Consider the following 8,143-nt stretch of genomic DNA (forward strand, 5'->3'; position numbering starts at 1 on the left):
GAAGAAAAATAAATAAATGAATAATTACATTAGATTTCTCTGTCTATCTCTGATTTTATTTTCTCTACTAATATTTTATTATTATATGTATAGGTATATATATGAATGAATAATTACATTATATTTCTCTATCTATCTCTAATTTTATTTTCTCTACTAATATTTTATTATTATTATTATTATTATTATTATTATTATTATATATATATATATATATTCTTTGTACTTTCTGTGATGAGAAATAGGTCATTCATTCATGATAAAAAAATTTATAACGATTATAATTCTCAGTTTTAATTATTTGAAGATTTAATAGAAAGGTCTCTCGAGCCAAAATATATAATTGAATTGAAGTTATTAAATTATATGAGAGTTAGGATGCTATAATAGCAAGCTTTACCGTTCTAATCCACAGCTCAGTCTATATGCAATACTGTTATTCCTTTTAACTCGTTTTATGTGTAATATTACTCTTTTTTTCTTAGTCCAGTTCACTTTGCAATTCTTATTCCACTCCGGAACACAAAACAAAGTGAGCTAGTGATGGACAAAAAGGAGAATAAGAAAAATAAAAGCTTGTTACAATAGATAGAAAGTTTGTACGTGTAAAAGAAATTACGAAGATGGTGCAACAACCAACTAGTGGAGCACCAATGGATTGCGTAAAACATAGAGGAAACTAAAGATCGTGGCCGGCTCACTAGCCGATTAAGACGGCGGCCCAAGATCCAACATAGATAACCTTGAATAAAAATGCTTCATATAGTTAAACTTTAATAAAGTGACCATTCATTAATGTGGTTAATTATATTATAGGTTTTTGTTAGTTACAAACAAATATATAAAAATAGATTAACACAAACATTTTTTCAATTTTTTAAAATTGAATTGAACTAGATAATTATCTTTCCTTTTTTTTTTTTTTTTCTTGGCAAACAAAACACTACTACATAACATGATTACATAAGTCTTCTTTGACTACTGCAAGGATATCAACATATAAATATTTAACAAACACAGCATACATGAGGTCAATATATTAGCCTGGCCAATGGAACGTGCTCAGCAGCATATAATTGAAGACAGAACGCGATGGAGCCAAGATATTATAGCAAGAGTGATGCTCTCAGGAACTCCAAATACATCCCTTTCTTCTTGAGCCAAGTTTTGCACTAGACCACCAATATCCACTTGACCTTTCACCATACCCTGCCAAGGCGGTTGACAAACTTGAGTCATTGTAAGCTGTGAAAATCCGCTATCAAGCTGAACACATTGGGATTTAGCTTCAAGAGTAGTCCAATACCCATTACATAAATATTTGTAATAGGCTAATAGGCTTGTACTTTAACTATTATTGATTTCTTACTTATTTGTTCGTGCCTTTATATTTTTCGTCTTTAACCAAAGTTAACGAAGAGATGTAAATATTACCAAGTTCTAGTTACGAGATAGGTTAGTTTAAGTTTGAAAATCATATGAGATGTCTGTAATTTTATCAAAAATATTTTGGGAGGTGGATGAAATGAACAACAATCAAAATAACCAAGTCTTTTTTTAATTATTTAGAGTTAGTTACCTGAATCACATGTTTTTATTTCATTTTATTTAAGACCACAGTCTCGAGTGGTTAACTTTAGTCTTCTTCTTTTTTTTAGCCACTTTTCTTAATCAGCATACTTTAAAATCCTATTTGCACATATCCAAACTATTTTAACCTATTTTATCTCATTATCGTTTGAGAATTTTATGAATTTTATTCACACATATACAATACTTTCAATAACAAAATGAATAATGCAACACTGTCAAGTATAATGAACACTTTTATGTTACTAAATGAAAGTACATGACACAATATTATATGTTTAATTTCATAATAAAAGGTTGACAATTATACAATTAACAAACAATACAATAGCTAGAAGAAAAATAATGAGATGAACAATAAATCAATTTGAATAGTTATAATAACAAAATACGAAGTACTAACAAATTACAGTAGTATATAGGAAAATAAAACAAATTAGATAAAGGTAAGAAATTGGAGTTTGAGATTATGAGGCATGTTAGGCACGGGTTTAAAGTCATACTTATTTTTCGCATGCGGGGTATTGGCAATAGTATCGGTTCCAATATATAACCCAAGAGCTCGTAGGTGGTGGGTCCTCCGGACATATTCATGGGAAAACGAGATAACCAAGTCACGTCTCATTGCCCATAAACATGTTAATAGTGTATTGTATTCAATGGTGAGCCCAAAAATATAATCTAGGGGCTAAAATATTCTGGGGTGGGCTGCGACTAATATTTTATAAAATAAAATAAAATTTGGGAGGGCTCAAGCCCCTTTATCCCCCCCTTCCCCCGACTCGTGCGGGATCCGCCCTTGATTGTATTATATAAAGAGTATAAAAAACGAATAGTATAAAAAGAGAGTGAGTCTTGAGAAATAGTAGATTCATCAAACACAATAGAGATATATGGTGGAGATTTACATTAGTCGTCCCATATAGAGACTCCAATGTAACGGATATAACACTATTTATGTAGTATTTAAATAATTTAAAATTATTGTATCAAATACAATTTGTGTTTTTATTAAAATATTCCTATTACTCCAACCATCTTCCAAATATGATCATTTCCAAATCTATTATTTATAGTCTTATTAGATGTAAATCTTAACATTCGTATTTATGCCACCCCCCGCCCAACCGGACATTCATTTTAACATTCGTATTTATTGTAATCCCCCACATTTAAAATGATTTATTAAATATGAATTTATTTAGTTTATTTGTGGTTGAATTAATTAATTATTAATAGTTATATGTATTTTGTGTTTGTGCTATTATATTATTATTTTGAATTGGTTATTGGGTTGGATTAAATGCGAGTCATTGATGGAATTTCGAGTTGGACTTATTTTATTAGGCCCAAGTCATATATGATATGATGTGAACCCTAGTATAATGATTAGGGTGTAGTTACATAATTATACATATAATTGAGACAGAGATATAAAACAAAAGAAAGCGAGAGAGAGGGTGGGGGGAGAGACCGAAATCCCTATGCTGTCGATTTATGGAAGGGAATCCGAAGAGGTTTGCGATTTCGTATTGCGACAATTTATGAGGCAATTTATGTTGTTCTCTTCCCCTTTTAATCTACAAACTCTTCACCTTTTATAAATCGAAATAAGTATGTCAAGCCATTGTTAATATTATGAATTATTTAGATTATGGAATATTGAATTGAATCTACCTACATTTCGTTGTCTCTGAGTTTTATAAATACATCTGTAATTTATGCTTTGATATTGTTGATTTTGATTTGAACCCTAGTTAGGCTTTTGGGTAATTGTAATTTCATGTTTAAATTCACTAATCTTGCCTCTGTCTTTCAAAACCCGACTTAAACTATTGTGTTTTGACACGAGAACCCGCAGCCTCGTGAAAGTATTTGGCCCAAGCAATTTCAATCGACTAAAATTGCAGTCGATTGACATTGTAGTTTCAGTAGGCTGACATTTGATTTCACCCGATTGAAATTCCTATTACTCCATATTTAATTTGACTCAGTGCACTGCAAAACTTATTCTAACCTACCTCTAGACCAATCATTGACTCGTTAAGGATCCCATTGGTGTTATTTGGTGGCTTAACGTCATAATTGATCTCTGTAACTCGATAATCCTTCAGAATGGTAAAGTTTTGATATAGCATTTTATTAGTGACCCCCAAGCTCGACCTTAGAGTAGTTCGTGTAAAGTATTGTGTTTTGCCGAAATCATTAATTGGAAAAAATAAATTAATATTATGTTATATGTACTATTAATGACATTTATCGTATTGTGGATATGGGTTGTGATGTGGAACAATTGTAGGCTGACTATTAACGCAGTCTCACAAGTACCTATTATCATAGATAATTTGTCAAGGCATGGTTGAGTTATTTGGGTACGTGGTATGAATTACTGGTGATGTGTATTTTCTTCAATGATAAACCACTCGTAATAGAACGAATCCTTATAGGATAGAACTATGCAGAGGGTGTCGAACATCAAGGACTGTATTGGGTTATCAAGTGTAAAATTAATCACTAATTTAATTTAAAGAGATGAATTGTTTGTTTTGATTGTATCTAAATAACATGAAAAATAAGAATAAACAATTGTATCAAAGATTGAGATATAGGGAACAAATACTTAGGGCTTGACTTCGCCACGAGCCTCGTAATATGGTCAATTGCTTCAACCTTAGGGATTTCAATATTTATGCATAATTGGGAATTAAATGAATTCACATCCAATTTAATTCAATTTTAAGAAGATAAATCTTGAATTTACATTAAATAATAACTTATATTCGGTTGACACGAATTATTTGCTAATTACTTTGAACTAAATTGCAGAATAATTCCTCTCCCTAAACATAAATTATCAAAACATTCATTCACAATACAATTAAGCATTTTTGCATTATCACTATTTAGATTGTTATGAGAAGCCCTTAACCACCAATCTCAAACAATAAGAATAGTTTGGATTTAATTAAAATAAAACTAATTCTAAGACAATGGTTAATTTTATCAAAAATCAATTTTATTAATTAAAAATCCAATTGCTCGTATTCATGTAATTTGTTTTTTTTTTTTTATTTTTTTATTTTTATCTAGTTAGTACTTATACACACTTATCTTTTATGAGACTTGAACCTTTGACCTCCATTTGGGAAATAAGAGGCTAATACCGCTAGGGCACTGGCCCGTTGGTCATATTCATGCAATTAAAATACATAAATAATAAAAATCCCCAAAGTTAAAGATCAATCAAACTATATTACTCGGATTTGAGTTACATCAATGCCTTAAGAAAAGATTTAATGACTCGTGAAGATGGATGATAATATCATTGTTGGTGCATAAAACATTTTCATGAATTGTAACTCTTCTTTTTGTGATCTTCTTCTTCAATCTTCAAAGAGAACTCCAAAACCCTAAAAGCCGCCACGAGATTTGAAAATTGCAAGAGATGAGCTTTCTTTGTGACCTTTTATCTTCTTTTAATATGAGAAACTGAATCATAATCCTTATTGGATGGGCTTTAGGACTTCTAGAATCATCTGGGCCCATGTGGGGTAAAAAAAAAAAAAAACTTATTTTTTATAACTTTTTCGCACATGATTTTACTCCAAGGCAAAATAGCGCTCGAGCCTTAATCCACATTTATTTTTTTCCATAAATTATCCGAAGTGTCTTTCTTTCCATACTTAATCGATTTTTCAAAATGGCGTTTGAGCCCTATTAGCACAATGCTCGAGCGCCGTTCTTTATACTTCTTCAAACTTGTTTGTTTGACCTCCGAAACTTCCTAGAAAGTTCAGAATACCTCCAGAAGCTTCGAGAACATCGCCCCATGCTTTAAAAGTGTAATTTAATCATCTTTTTAAGTAATTGACCTACAAAAGGCAAATAATCACAAATAAGTCTAAAACCAAGTTGAAAAGTAAAACTAAGGTATTAACTCATGCACTTATAAGGGCTCAAATATGAAATATTCACGCTTATCAACTAGCACGATTGTTTTGCCAAGGCATGATTGAGTTACCTATTACTTTATGTTTATAATTATTGATCACATGATTATGGGTATTGGGTTAGAGGTTTTGTGATTTATTAGGTTGGTTTTGTTTGAGATGATTGGTTTATCCGTTTTTTGATTGTGCTGTAGTATAGATGTCTTACTTGTGAGTTTAACCCATTTTTTGTCGATAGCATAAAGTATAGGCAGTCTAATAGTTGTTTGTTAATAGTTGTTACAAGTGGGACTTGTCCAATATCGAATTTGGATAGGGTCGAGGTGTGTATAAATGGGTAGGTATACAGCACTACCCAATAGCTTGAGCTTTTAGGTAAATGGGTAAGCACCCATCCGTTATAGTTGGTATCAAAGCCAAACCCAATCCTTAATCCAGTTTTACGCCAAGCGCCGAGCCTGAAGGGCGTCCGGGTTTTGTCCTCGGGTAGCCAGGGTGGCCCAACCGCAATAAGGGAGTTGCGCGAGTTCGGGTAGGGGAGAATGTTATAAGTGGGACTTGTCCCACATCGGATTTGGATGAGGGTTGAAGTGTGTACGTAATGACCCTAAAATGATACAAAAATAACAAAATAAAAAAATGGCATGACTTCTGCTAAAAAAGGTCCTACGACAACCTGCTTAAATGCATAAAAATGCGAAGGCCTCTCTTGGACCTTCAAATTTTACTTAACCTATCACAACACAATGCAAATAATACATTTGAACATTGCTTTCATCCATTCATTTTGCTTCAACATAGTTCAACTCATGGTAGAAGAACTACATGCTATTTAATCCAAATATCATAACAGTCAAAAAAAAAAAAAAAATGGTTAAGATCAAAAGTTCATGTCTTACAACGTTTAGACAACTTATAATAAAATTACAGCCCATGAATATAACTACAATAGCAAGAGTCCCTAAGTCTCAGTATAGTATACAATATACTAAGTTTTACAAAAATAGTGGGACTTAGATACAAAAATAACAAAATGATCATTTAATCCATACTAAGCCTATGGTAGAACGTCATCCGCCACTTCATTCCCGTTTCCTGAAAAATGTTAAAATGAAGGGGTGAGCATAAGCTCGGTAGGAAGTGCCCAAGACACACCTCTTGAGATCCCGTGAACGCCCACAATGAATATGAATAAAGAAATTGGGATCATACCATGCCGGGGAAAAAATATAACCATAATACCATATCATTAATCCAATACCACAAATGAATATGTCGTACAATGATATGCCATACCATGCAATATCACTCCCCATTTTCTAAACCATTTCCATCATCAATTTCAAAACGTTAGTGAACCCGTCCCATGGCAACTCCATGACAGCACAAGAGGAGGATTGGCCACAGTCCCTGACCCATGGCAACTCCATGGCATCATTTGGGGCCTAGGTAACTTAACCACGCTAGGGCAATCTCCTTAGTCCCCTCTAGGCCTCACTAACGCCGCGGTCCCTAGGCAACTCCTAGGCGGCTGGGTTTTTCACAAAACCTTTCCCAAAAGCCCATTTCCTTCTTTCAAAACAACATTCCCCATTTCTTCCCAATGAAGTGCATGTATGTGTCATATTTTCATGCCATGCCAATATTTATCAACACACATGTAATTTCAAACTCATACCATTTTACACGCTTTACAAGAATTTCAAATAAATTATCACATTACTTACATTCAACAATAAGCTAGCAGGATTAAGCATGTAAGACATGAATTCTATATCATTCAAGCATGCTATTACACATAATGTCAATTAAAACACATAGTCATGTAATTCATTTAGAACAATTTTATCATTTACAAGAAGATTAACACAAAATAGCATGCCAAGTAGCAAAATCAAGAAGGAAATTCACTAAGGTGCAATAAATTGTACATTAAGAACCCCTATCTCAAAGGAGGACAAAACCCCCAATTTCCAAGCCCTAGATTCGAAACTTCAAGAAGGCACCAAAGCTGAAATTACTTATATCTATGTGAAGATCTCACTACGCTCTTCGTTTTGCTGCAAACGGCATCTAAAATTTTCAAGAGATGAGAAAGTAATCAAGAGTTGAAGTTGTAACATAAAAAGAAAAAAAGATAAATAAAGTAGCGAGAGAGAGAACTGGCCGAGAGAGAAAGCTGATTGCATAAAAAAAAAAAAATGGGTCTGCAATCCTATTAACCATATAAGGCCTTAAAGTAAGGTGGGTCTCACAGCTAAAATAAAAAATTTCTTTAATTAACATTATACATACATATATATATATATACATATATATATATATATATATGTATATATATATATGTATATATATATATATGTATGTATGTATAATAAAAGCCATAAACATTACATTCTCCCCAACTTAAAAAGATTTCGTCCCCGAAATCAAGCTATACCTGAGGGAAAAAACAACTCTGGATACTTGAAGCGAACCTCCTGTTCAAGCACCCAAGTAACCTCCTTAACACTATGATGCCTCCAAAGAACCTTCACTAGTGGTATCGTCTTATTCCTTAACACCTTCTGCTATGTGTCAATGATTTGAACCGGTCCCTCCTC

Source organism: Cornus florida, unplaced genomic scaffold (assembly GCF_030987335.1).
Source record: "Cornus florida cultivar Cherokee Brave unplaced genomic scaffold, ASM3098733v1 CherokeeBrave_3.0.0_Hap2_Chr11, whole genome shotgun sequence".
In the NCBI taxonomy this organism is placed as follows: domain Eukaryota; kingdom Viridiplantae; phylum Streptophyta; class Magnoliopsida; order Cornales; family Cornaceae; genus Cornus; species Cornus florida.